Genomic DNA, 14,723 nt, shown 5'->3' on the forward strand with positions numbered 1-14,723 from the left:
TTGACCCGTGGAACTGCGAAACCACACTTGGATGTCTGGCATACACAAGACTATTTTCAACAGATATATTTTTGTGTCACAACAGTCAGGAGACACTACTGTTTTTCTTTACGGAAAAAACTACCAAAACCTGAATAATAGAGATTTTTTACCGTGGGATGGCAAAACCACAGTTATTGTTTACTGGGGTATACCACACTTTTTTAAATAGAGATATTTGCGACGGGAACAGTGAGCGACACACTCAAACTGCTTTTTTTTTTAGATACCAAAGGCCCAAAACTGGATAGTACAGCGATTTGACCTGTGGAACTGCGAAACCACACTGGGATGTCGGGCCAAAACAAGACTATTTTCAACAGATATATATTTGTGTCACAACAGTCAGGAGACACTACTGTTTTTCTTTACGGAAAAAACTACCAAAGCCTGAATAATAGAGATTTTTTACCGTGGGATGGCAAAACCACAGTTATTGTTTACTGGGGTATACCACACTTTTTTAAATAGAGATATTTGTGGCTGAACAGTGAGCGACACACTCAAACTGCTTTTTTTTTTAGATACCAAAGGCCCAAAACTGGATAGTACAGCGATTTGACCCATGGAACTGCGAAACCACACTGGGATGTCGGGCCTACACAAGACTATTTTCAACAGATATATTTTTGTGTCACAACAGTCAGGAGACACTGATGTTTTTCTTTACGGAAAAAACTACCAAAACCTGAATAATAGAGATTTTTTACCGTGGGATGGAAAAACCACAGTTATTGTTTACTGGGGTATACCACACTTTTTTAAATAGAGATATTTGCGGCTGAACAGTGAGCGACACACTCAAACTGCTTTTTTTTTAGATACCAAAGGCCCAAAACTGGATAGTACAGCGATTTGACTCATGGAACTGCGAAACCACACTGGGATGTCGGGCCTACACAAGACTATTTTCAACAGATATATTTTTGTGTCACAACAGTCAGGAGACACTACTGTTTTTCTTTACGGAAAAAACTACCAAAACCTAAATAATAGAGATTTTTTGCCGTGGAATGGCAAAACCACAGTTATTGTTTACTGGGGTATACCACACTTTTTTAAATAGAGATATTTGTGGCTGAACAGTGAGCGACACACTCAAACTGCTTTTTTTTTAGATACCAAAGGCCCAAAACTGGATAGTACAGCGATTTGACCCGTGGAACTGCGAAACCACACTGGGATGTCGGGCCTACACAAGACTATTTTCAACAGATATATTTTTGTGTCACAACAGTCAGGAGACACTACTGTTTTTCTTTATGGAAAAAACTACCAAAACCTGAATAATAGAGATTTTTTACCGTGGGATGGCAAAATCACAGTTATTGTTTACTGAGGGATACCACACTTTTTTAAATAGAGATATTTGCGGCTGAACAGTGAGCGACACAATCAAACTGCTTTTTTTTTTAGATACCAAAGGCCCAAAACTGGATAGTACAGCGATTTGACCCGTGGAACTGCGAAACCACACTTGGATGTCTGGCCTACACAAGACTATTTTCAACAGATATATTTTTGTGTCACAACAGTCAGGAGACACTACTGTTTTTCTTTACGGAAAAAACTACCAAAACCTGAATAATAGAGATTTTTTACCGTGGGATGGCAAAACCACAGTTATTGTTTACTGGGGTATACCACACTTTTTTAAATAGAGATATTTGCGACGGGAACAGTGAGCGACACACTCAAACTGCTTTTTTTTTTAGATACCAAAGGCCCAAAACTGGATAGTACAGCGATTTGACCTGTGGAACTGCGAAACCACACTGGGATGTCGGGCCAACACAAGACTATTTTCAACAGATATATATTTGTGTCACAACAGTCAGGAGACACTACTGTTTTTCTTTACGGAAAAAACTACCAAAGCCTGAATAATAGAGATTTTTTACCGTGGGATGGCAAAACCACAGTTATTGTTTACTGGGGTATACCACACTTTTTTAAATAGAGATATTTGCGGCTGAACAGTGAGCGACACACTCAAACTGCTTTTTTTTTAGATACCAAAGGCCCAAAACTGGATAGTACAGCGATTTGACCCGTGGAACTGCGAAACCACACTGGGATGTTGGGCCTACACAAGACTATTTTCAACAGATATATTTTTGTGTCACAACAGTTAGGAGACACTACGGTTTTTCTTTACGGAAAAAACTACCAAAACCTGAATAATAGAGATTATTTACCGTGGGATGGCAAAACCACAGTTATTGTTTACTGGGGTATACCACACTTTTTTAAATAGAGATATTTGCGGCGGGAACAGTGAGCGACACATTCAAACTGCTTTTTTTTTTTACATACCAAAGGCCCAAAACTGGATAGTACAGCGATTTGACCCGTGGAACTGCGAAACCACACTGGGATGTCGGGCCTACACAAGACTATTTTCAACAGATATATTTTTGTGTCACAACAATCAGGAGGCACTACTGTTTTTCTTTACGGAAAAAACTACCAAAACGTGAATAATAGAGATTTTTTACCGTGGGATGGCAAAACCACAGTTATTGTTTACTGGGGTATACCACACTTTTTTAAATAGAGATATTTGCGGCTGAACAGTGAGCGACACACTCAAACTGCTTTTTTTTTAGATACCAAAGGCCCAAAACTGGATAGTACAGCGATTTGACCCGTGGAACTGCGAAACCACACTGGGATGTCGGGCCTACACAAGACTATTTTCAACAGATATATTTTTGTGTCACAACAGTCAGGAGACACTACTGTTTTTCTTTACGGAAAAAACTACCAAAACCTGAATAATAGAGATTTTTTACAGTGAGATGGCAAAACCACAGTTATTGTTTACTGGGGTATACCACACTTTTTTAAATATAGATATTTGCGGCTGAACAGTGAGCGACACACTCAAACTGCTTTTTTTTTTAGATACCAAAGGCCCAAAACTGGATAGTACAGCGATTTGATCCGTGGAACTGCGAAACCACACTGGGATGTCGGGCCTACACAAGACTATTTTCAACAGATATATTTTTGTGTCACAACAGTCAGGAGACACTGATATTTTTCTTTACGGAAAAAACTACCAAAACCTGAATAATAGAGATTTTTTACCGTGGGATGGCAAAACCACAGTTGTTGTTTACTTGGGTATACCAAACTTTTTTAAATAGAGATATTTGCGGCTGAACAGTGAGCGACGCACTGAAACTGCATTTTTTTTTAGATACCAAAGGCCCAAAACTGGATAGTACAGCGATTTGACCCGTGGAACTGCGAAACCACACTGGGATGTCGGGCCTACACAAGACTATTTTCAACAGATATATTTTTGTGTCACAACAGTCAGGAGACACTACTGTTTTTCTTTACGGAAAAATCTACCAAAACCTGAATAATAGAGATTTTTTACCGTGGGATGGCAAAACCACAGTTATTGTTTACTGGGGTATACCACACTTTTTTAAATAGAGATATTTGCGGCTGAACAGTGAGAGACACACTCAAACTGCTTTTTTTTTAGATACCAAAGGCCCAAAACTGGATAGTACAGCGATTTGACCCGTGGAACTGCGAAACCACACTGGGATGTCGGGCCTACACAAGACTATTTTCAACAGATATATTTTTGTGTCACAACAGTCAGGAGACACTACTGTTTTTCTTTACGGAAAAAACTACCAAAACCTGAATAATAGAGATTTTTTACCGTGGGATGGCAAAACCACAGTTATTGTTTAGTGGGGTATACCACACTTTTTTAAATAGAGATATTTGTGGCTGAACAGTGAGCGACACACTCAAACTGCTTTTTTTTTAAGATACCAAAGGCCCAAAACTGGATAGTACAGCGATTTGACCCATGGAACTGCGAAACCACACTGGGATGTCGGGCCTACACAAGACTATTTTCAACAGATATATTTTTGTGTCACAACAGTCAGGACACACTACTGTTTTTCTTTACGGAAAAAACTACCAAAACCTGAATAATAGAGATTTTTTACCGTGGGATGGAAAAACCACAGTTATTGTTTACTGGGGTATACCACACTTTTTTAAATAGAGATATTTGTGGCTGAACAGTGAGCGACACACTCAAACTGCTTTTTTTTTAGATACCAAAGGCCCAAAACTGGATAGTACAGCGATTTGACTCATGAAACTGCGAAACCACACTGGGATGTCGGGACTACACAAGACTATTTTCAACAGATATATTTTTGTGTCACATACAGTCAGGAGACACTACTGTTTTTCTTTACGGAAAAAACTACCAAAACCTGAATAATAGAGATTTTTTACCGTGGGATGGCAAAACCACAGTTATTGTTTAGTGGGGTATACCACACTTTTTTAAATAGAGATATTTGTGGCTGAACAGTGAGCGACACACTCAAACTGCTTTTTTTTTTAGATACCAAAGGCCCAAAACTGGATAGTACAGCGATTTGACCCATGGAACTGCGAAACCACACTGGGATGTCGGGCCTACACAAGACTATTTTCAACAGATATATTTTTGTGTCACAACAGTCAGGACACACTACTGTTTTTTTTTACGGAAAAAACTACCAAAACCTGAATAATAGAGATTTTTTACCGTGGGATGGAAAAACCACAGTTATTGTTTACTGGGGTATACCACACTTTTTTAAATAGAGATATTTGTGGCTGAACAGTGAGCGACACACTCAAACTGCTTTTTTTTTAGATACCAAAGGCCCAAAACTGGATAGTACAGCGATTTGACTCATGAAACTGCGAAACCACACTGGGATGTCGGGACTACACAAGACTATTTTCAACAGATATATTTTTGTGTCACAACAGTCAGGAGACACTACTGTTTTTCTTTACGGAAAAAAACTACCAAAACCTGAATAATAGAGATTTTTTACCGTGGGATGGCAAAACCACAGTTATTGTTTACTGGGGAATACCACACTTTTTTAAATAGAGATATTTGCGGCTGAACAGTGAGCGACACACTCAAACTGCTTTTTTTTTAGATACCAAATGCCCAAAACTGGATAGTACAGCGATTTGAGCCGTGGAACTGCGAAACCACACTGGGATGTCGGGCCTACACAAGACTATTTTCAACAGATATATTTTTCTGTCACAACAGTCAGGAGACACTACTGTTTTTCTTTACGGAAAAAACTACCAAAACCTAAATAATAGAGATTTTTTGCCATGGGATGGCAAAACCACAGTTATTGTTTACTGGGGTATACCACACTTTTTTAAATAGAGATATTTGCGGCTGAACAGTGAGCGACACACTCAAACTGCTTTTTTTTTAGATACCAAAGGCCCAAAACTGGATAGTACAGCGATTTGACCCGTGGAACTGCGAAACCACACTGGGATGTCGGGCCTACACAAGACTATTTTCAACAGATATATTTTTGTGTCACAACAGTCAGGAGACACTACTGTTTTTCTTTACGGAAAAAACTACCAAAACCTGAATAATAGAGATTTTTTACCGTGGGATGGCAAAATCACAGTTATTGTTTACTGAGGTATACCACACTTTTTTAAATAGAGATATTTGCGGCTGAACAGTGAGCGACACAATCAAACTGCTTTTTTTTTAGATACCAAAGGCCCAAAACTGGATAGTACAGCGATTTGACCCGTGGAACTGCGAAACCACACTTGGATGTCGGGCCTACACAAGACTATTTTCAACAGATATATTTTTGTGTCACAACATTCAGGAGACACTACTGTTTTTCTTTACGGAAAAAACTACCAAAACCTGAATAATAGAGATTTTTTGCCGTGGGATGGCAAAACCACAGTTATTGTTTACTCAGGTATACCACACTTTTTTAGATAGAGATATTTGCGGCTGAACAGTGAGCGACACACTCAAACTGCTTTTTTTTTAGATACCAAAGGCCCAAAACTGGATAGTACAGCTTTTTAACCGTGGAACTACGAAACCACACTGGGATGTCGGGCCTACAGAAGACTATTTTCAACAGATATATTTTTGTGTCACAACAGTCAGGAGACACTACTGTTTTTCTTTACGGAAAAAACTACCACAACCTAAATAATAGAGATTTTTTGCCGTGGGATGGCAAAACCACAGTTATTGTTTACTGGGGTATACCACACTTTTTTAAATAGAGATATTTGCGGCTGAACAGTGAGCGACACACTCAAACTGCTTTTTTTTTAGATACCAAAGGCCCAAAACTGGATAGTACAGCGATTTGACCCGTGGAACTGCGAAACCACACTGGGATGTTCGGCCTACACAAGACTATTTTCAACAGATATATTTTTGTGTCACAACAGTCAGGAGACACTACTGTTTTTGTTTACGGAAAAAACTACCAAAACCTGAATAATAGAGATTTTTTACCGTGGGATGGAAAAACCACAGTTATTGTTTACTGGGGTATACCACACTTTTTTAAATAGATATATTTGTGGCTGAACAGTGAGCGACACACTCAAACTGCTTTTTTTTTTAGATACCAAAGGCCCAAAACTGGATAGTACAGCGATTTGACCCGTGGAACTGCGAAACCACACTGGGATGTCGGGCCTACTCAAGACTATTTTCAACAGATATATTTTTGTGTCACAACAGTCAGGAGACACTACTGTTTTTCTTTACGGAAAAAACTACCAAAACCTGAATAATAGAGATTTTTTACCGTGAGATGGCAAAACCACAGTTATTGTTTACTGGGGTATACCACACTTTTTTAAATATAGATATTTGCGGCTGAACAGTGAGCGACACACTCAAACTGCTTTTTTTTTTAGATACCAAAGGCCCAAAACTGGATAGTACAGCGATTTGATCCGTGGAACTGCGAAACCACACTGGGATGTCGGGCCTACACAAGACTATTTTCAACAGATATATTTTTGTGTCACAACAGTCAGGAGACACTGATATTTTTCTTTACGGAAAAAACTACCAAAACCTGAATAATAGAGATTTTTTACCGTGGGATGGCAAAACCACAGTTGTTGTTTACTTGGGTATACCAAACTTTTTTAAATAGAGATATTTGCGGCTGAACAGTGAGCGACGCACTGAAACTGCATTTTTTTTTAGATACCAAAGGCCCAAAACTGGATAGTACAGCGATTTGACCCGTGGAACTGCGAAACCACACTGGGATGTCGGGCCTACACAAGACTATTTTCAACAGATATATTTTTGTGTCACAACAGTCAGGAGACACTACTGTTTTTCTTTACGGAAAAATCTACCAAAACCTGAATAATAGAGATTTTTTACCGTGGGATGGCAAAACCACAGTTATTGTTTACTGGGGTATACCACACTTTTTTAAATAGAGATATTTGCGGCTGAACAGTGAGAGACACACTCAAACTGCTTTTTTTTTAGATACCAAAGGCCCAAAACTGGATAGTACAGCGATTTGACCCGTGGAACTGCGAAACCACACTGGGATGTCGGGCCTACACAAGACTATTTTCAACAGATATATTTTTGTGTCACAACAGTCAGGAGACACTACTGTTTTTCTTTACGGAAAAAACTACCAAAACCTGAATAATAGAGATTTTTTACCGTGGGATGGCAAAACCACAGTTATTGTTTAGTGGGGTATACCACACTTTTTTAAATAGAGATATTTGTGGCTGAACAGTGAGCGACACACTCAAACTGCTTTTTTTTTTTAGATACCAAAGGCCCAAAACTGGATAGTACAGCGATTTGACCCATGGAACTGCGAAACCACACTTGGATGTCGGGCCTACACAAGACTATTTTCAACAGATATATTTTTGTGTCACAACAGTCAGGAGACACTGATGTTTTTCTTTACGGAAAAAACTACCAAAACCTGAATAATAGAGATTTTTTACCGTGGGATGGAAAAACCACAGTTATTGTTTACTGGGGTATACCACACTTTTTTAAATAGAGATATTTGTGGCTGAACAGTGAGCGACACACTCAAACTGCTTTTTTTTTAGATACCAAAGGCCCAAAACTGGATAGTACAGCGATTTGACTCATGGAACTGCGAAACCACACTGGGATGTCGGGACTACACAAGACTATTTTCAACAGATATATTTTTGTGTCACAACAGTCAGGAGACACTACTGTTTTTCTTTACGGAAAAAAACTACCAAAACCTGAATAATAGAGATTTTTTACCGTGGGATGGCAAAACCACAGTTATTGTTTACTGGGGAATACCACACTTTTTTAAATAGAGATATTTGCGGCTGAACAGTGAGCGACACACTCAAACTGCTTTTTTTTTAGATACCAAATGCCCAAAACTGGATAGTACAGCGATTTGACCCGTGGAACTGCGAAACCACACTGGGATGTCGGGCCTACACAAGACTATTTTCAACAGATATATTTTTCTGTCACAACAGTCAGGAGACACTACTGTTTTTCTTTACGGAAAAAACTACCAAAACCTAAATAATAGAGATTTTTTGCCATGGGATGGCAAAACCACAGTTATTGTTTACTGGGGTATACCACACTTTTTTAAATAGAGATATTTGTGGCTGAACAGTGAGCGACACACTCAAACTGCTTTTTTTTTAGATACCAAAGGCCCAAAACTGGATAGTACAGCGATTTGACCCGTGGAACTGCGAAACCACACTGGGATGTTCGGCCTACACAAGACTATTTTCAACAGATATATTTTTGTGTCACAACAGTCAGGAGACACTACTGTTTTTCTTTACGGAAAAAACTACCAAAACCTGAATAATAGAGATTTTTTACCGTGGGATGGAAAAACCACAGTTATTGTTTACTGGGGTATACCACACTTTTTTAAATAGAGATATTTGCGGCTGAACAGTGAGCGACACACTCAAACTGCTTTTTTTTTAGATACCAAATGCCCAAAACTGGATAGTACAGCGATTTGACCCGTGGAACTGCGAAACCACACTGGGATGTCGGGCCTACACAAGACTATTTTCAACAGATATATTTTTGTGTCACAACAGTCAGGAGACACTACTGTTTTTCTTTACGGAAAAAACTACCAAAACCTAAATAATAGAGATTTTTTGCCGTGGGATGGCAAAACCACAGTTATTGTTTACTGGGGTATACCACACTTTTTTAAATAGATATATTTGTGGCTGAACAGTGAGCGACACACTCAAACTGCTTTTTTTTTTAGATACCAAAGGCCCAAAACTGGATAGTACAGCGATTTGACCCGTGGAACTGCGAAACCACACTGGGATGTCGGGCCTACTCAAGACTATTTTCAACAGATATATTTTTGTGTCACAACAGTCAGGAGACACTACTGTTTTTCTTTACGGAAAAAACTACCAAAACCTGAATAATAGAGATTTTTTACCGTGAGATGGCAAAACCACAGTTATTGTTTACTGGGGTATACCACACTTTTTTAAATATAGATATTTGCGGCTGAACAGTGAGCGACACACTCAAACTGCTTTTTTTCTTAGATACCAAAGGCCCAAAACTGGATAGTACAGCGATTTGATCCGTGGAACTGCGAAACCACACTGGGATGTCGGGCCTACACAAGACTATTTTCAACAGATATATTTTTGTGTCACAAGTCAGGAGACACTGATATTTTTCTTTACGGAAAAAACTACCAAAACCTGAATAATAGAGATTTTTTACCGTGGGATGGCAAAACCACAGTTGTTGTTTACTTGGGTATACCAAACTTTTTTAAATAGAGATATTTGCGGCTGAACAGTGAGCGACGCACTGAAACTGCATTTTTTTTTAGATACCAAAGGCCCAAAACTGGATAGTACAGCGATTTGACCCGTGGAACTGCGAAACCACACTGGGATGTCGGGCCTACACAAGACTATTTTCAACAGATATATTTTTGTGTCACAACAGTCAGGAGACACTACTGTTTTTCTTTACGGAAAAATCTACCAAAACCTGAATAATAGAGATTTTTTACCGTGGGATGGCAAAACCACAGTTATTGTTTACTGGGGTATACCACACTTTTTTAAATAGAGATATTTGCGGCTGAACAGTGAGAGACACACTCAAACTGCTTTTTTTTTAGATACCAAAGGCCCAAAACTGGATAGTACAGCGATTTGACCCGTGGAACTGCGAAACCACACTGGGATGTCGGGCCTACACAAGACTATTTTCAACAGATATATTTTTGTGTCACAACAGTCAGGAGACACTACTGTTTTTCTTTACGGAAAAAACTACCAAAACCTGAATAATAGAGATTTTTTACCGTGGGATGGCAAAACCACAGTTATTGTTTAGTGGGGTATACCACACTTTTTTAAATAGAGATATTTGTGGCTGAACAGTGAGCGACACACTCAAACTGCTTTTTTTTTTAGATACCAAAGGCCCAAAACTGGATAGTACAGCGATTTGACCCATGGAACTGCGAAACCACACTTGGATGTCGGGCCTACACAAGACTATTTTCAACAGATATATTTTTGTGTCACAACAGTCAGGAGACACTGATGTTTTTCTTTACGGAAAAAACTACCAAAACCTGAATAATAGAGATTTTTTACCGTGGGATGGAAAAACCACAGTTATTGTTTACTGGGGTATACCACACTTTTTTAAATAGAGATATTTGCGGCTGAACAGTGAGCGACACACTCAAACTGCTTTTTTTTTAGATACCAAATGCCCAAAACTGGATAGTACAGCGATTTGACCCGTGGAACTGCGAAACCACACTGGGATGTCGGGCCTACACAAGACTATTTTCAACAGATATATTTTTGTGTCACAACAGTCAGGAGACACTACTGTTTTTCTTTACGGAAAAAACTACCAAAACCTAAATAATAGAGATTTTTTGCCGTGGGATGGCAAAACCACAGTTATTGTTTACTGGGGTATACCACACTTTTTTAAATAGATATATTTGTGGCTGAACAGTGAGCGACACACTCAAACTGCTTTTTTTTTTAGATACCAAAGGCCCAAAACTGGATAGTACAGCGATTTGACCCGTGGAACTGCGAAACCACACTGGGATGTCGGGCCTACTCAAGACTATTTTCAACAGATATATTTTTGTGTCACAACAGTCAGGAGACACTACTGTTTTTCTTTACGGAAAAAACTACCAAAACCTGAATAATAGAGATTTTTTACCGTGAGATGGCAAAACCACAGTTATTGTTTACTGGGGTATACCACACTTTTTTAAATATAGATATTTGCGGCTGAACAGTGAGCGACACACTCAAACTGCTTTTTTTCTTAGATACCAAAGGCCCAAAACTGGATAGTACAGCGATTTGATCCGTGGAACTGCGAAACCACACTGGGATGTCGGGCCTACACAAGACTATTTTCAACAGATATATTTTTGTGTCACAAGTCAGGAGACACTGATATTTTTCTTTACGGAAAAAACTACCAAAACCTGAATAATAGAGATTTTTTACCGTGGGATGGCAAAACCACAGTTGTTGTTTACTTGGGTATACCAAACTTTTTTAAATAGAGATATTTGCGGCTGAACAGTGAGCGACGCACTGAAACTGCATTTTTTTTTAGATACCAAAGGCCCAAAACTGGATAGTACAGCGATTTGACCCGTGGAACTGCGAAACCACACTGGGATGTCGGGCCTACACAAGACTATTTTCAACAGATATATTTTTGTGTCACAACAGTCAGGAGACACTACTGTTTTTCTTTACGGAAAAATCTACCAAAACCTGAATAATAGAGATTTTTTACCGTGGGATGGCAAAACCACAGTTATTGTTTACTGGGGTATACCACACTTTTTTAAATAGAGATATTTGCGGCTGAACAGTGAGAGACACACTCAAACTGCTTTTTTTTTAGATACCAAAGGCCCAAAACTGGATAGTACAGCGATTTGACCCGTGGAACTGCGAAACCACACTGGGATGTCGGGCCTACACAAGACTATTTTCAACAGATATATTTTTGTGTCACAACAGTCAGGAGACACTACTGTTTTTCTTTACGGAAAAAACTACCAAAACCTAAATAATAGAGATTTTTTGCCGTGGGATGGCAAAACCACAGTTATTGTTTACTGGGGTATACCACACTTTTTTAAATAGATATATTTGTGGCTGAACAGTGAGCGACACACTCAAACTGCTTTTTTTTTTAGATACCAAAGGCCCAAAACTGGATAGTACAGCGATTTGACCCGTGGAACTGCGAAACCACACTGGGATGTCGGGCCTACTCAAGACTATTTTCAACAGATATATTTTTGTGTCACAACAGTCAGGAGACACTACTGTTTTTCTTTACGGAAAAAACTACCAAAACCTGAATAATAGAGATTTTTTACCGTGAGATGGCAAAACCACAGTTATTGTTTACTGGGGTATACCACACTTTTTTAAATATAGATATTTGCGGCTGAACAGTGAGCGACACACTCAAACTGCTTTTTTTCTTAGATACCAAAGGCCCAAAACTGGATAGTACAGCGATTTGATCCGTGGAACTGCGAAACCACACTGGGATGTCGGGCCTACACAAGACTATTTTCAACAGATATATTTTTGTGTCACAAGTCAGGAGACACTGATATTTTTCTTTACGGAAAAAACTACCAAAACCTGAATAATAGAGATTTTTTACCGTGGGATGGCAAAACCACAGTTGTTGTTTACTTGGGTATACCAAACTTTTTTAAATAGAGATATTTGCGGCTGAACAGTGAGCGACGCACTGAAACTGCATTTTTTTTTAGATACCAAAGGCCCAAAACTGGATAGTACAGCGATTTGACCCGTGGAACTGCGAAACCACACTGGGATGTCGGGCCTACACAAGACTATTTTCAACAGATATATTTTTGTGTCACAACAGTCAGGAGACACTACTGTTTTTCTTTACGGAAAAATCTACCAAAACCTGAATAATAGAGATTTTTTACCGTGGGATGGCAAAACCACAGTTATTGTTTACTGGGGTATACCACACTTTTTTAAATAGAGATATTTGCGGCTGAACAGTGAGAGACACACTCAAACTGCTTTTTTTTTAGATACCAAAGGCCCAAAACTGGATAGTACAGCGATTTGACCCGTGGAACTGCGAAACCACACTGGGATGTCGGGCCTACACAAGACTATTTTCAACAGATATATTTTTGTGTCACAACAGTCAGGAGACACTACTGTTTTTCTTTACGGAAAAAACTACCAAAACCTGAATAATAGAGATTTTTTACCGTGGGATGGCAAAACCACAGTTATTGTTTAGTGGGGTATACCACACTTTTTTAAATAGAGATATTTGTGGCTGAACAGTGAGCGACACACTCAAACTGCTTTTTTTTTTAGATACCAAAGGCCCAAAACTGGATAGTACAGCGATTTGACCCATGGAACTGCGAAACCACACTTGGATGTCGGGCCTACACAAGACTATTTTCAACAGATATATTTTTGTGTCACAACAGTCAGGAGACACTGATGTTTTTCTTTACGGAAAAAACTACCAAAACCTGAATAATAGAGATTTTTTACCGTGGGATGGAAAAACCACAGTTATTGTTTACTGGGGTATACCACACTTTTTTAAATAGAGATATTTGCGGCTGAACAGTGAGCGACACACTCAAACTGCTTTTTTTTTAGATACCAAATGCCCAAAACTGGATAGTACAGCGATTTGACCCGTGGAACTGCGAAACCACACTGGGATGTCGGGCCTACACAAGACTATTTTCAACAGATATATTTTTGTGTCACAACAGTCAGGAGACACTACTGTTTTTCTTTACGGAAAAAACTACCAAAACCTAAATAAAAGAGATTTTTTGCCGTGGGATGGCAAAACCACAGTTATTGTTTACTGGGGTATACCACACTTTTTTAAATAGATATATTTGTGGCTGAACAGTGAGCGACACACTCAAACTGCTTTTTTTTTTAGATACCAAAGGCCCAAAACTGGATAGTACAGCGATTTGACCCGTGGAACTGCGAAACCACACTGGGATGTCGGGCCTACTCAAGACTATTTTCAACAGATATATTTTTGTGTCACAACAGTCAGGAGACACTACTGTTTTTCTTTACGGAAAAAACTACCAAAACCTGAATAATAGAGATTTTTTACCGTGAGATGGCAAAACCACAGTTATTGTTTACTGGGGTATACCACACTTTTTTAAATATAGATATTTGCGGCTGAACAGTGAGCGACACACTCAAACTGCTTTTTTTCTTAGATACCAAAGGCCCAAAACTGGATAGTACAGCGATTTGATCCGTGGAACTGCGAAACCACACTGGGATGTCGGGCCTACACAAGACTATTTTCAACAGATATATTTTTGTGTCACAAGTCAGGAGACACTGATATTTTTCTTTACGGAAAAAACTACCAAAACCTGAATAATAGAGATTTTTTACCGTGGGATGGCAAAACCACAGTTGTTGTTTACTTGGGTATACCAAACTTTTTTAAATAGAGATATTTGCGGCTGAACAGTGAGCGACGCACTGAAACTGCATTTTTTTTTAGATACCAAAGGCCCAAAACTGGATAGTACAGCGATTTGACCCGTGGAACTGCGAAACCACACTGGGATGTCGGGCCTACACAAGACTATTTTCAACAGATATATTTTTGTGTCACAACAGTCAGGAGACACTACTGTTTTTCTTTACGGAAAAATCTACCAAAACCTGAATAATAGAGA

This window comes from Phyllobates terribilis, unplaced genomic scaffold, assembly GCF_046119375.1.
Source record: "Phyllobates terribilis strain yellow unplaced genomic scaffold, ASM4611937v1 Scaffold_5__5_contigs__length_657084704, whole genome shotgun sequence".
In the NCBI taxonomy this organism is placed as follows: Eukaryota; Metazoa; Chordata; class Amphibia; order Anura; family Dendrobatidae; genus Phyllobates; species Phyllobates terribilis.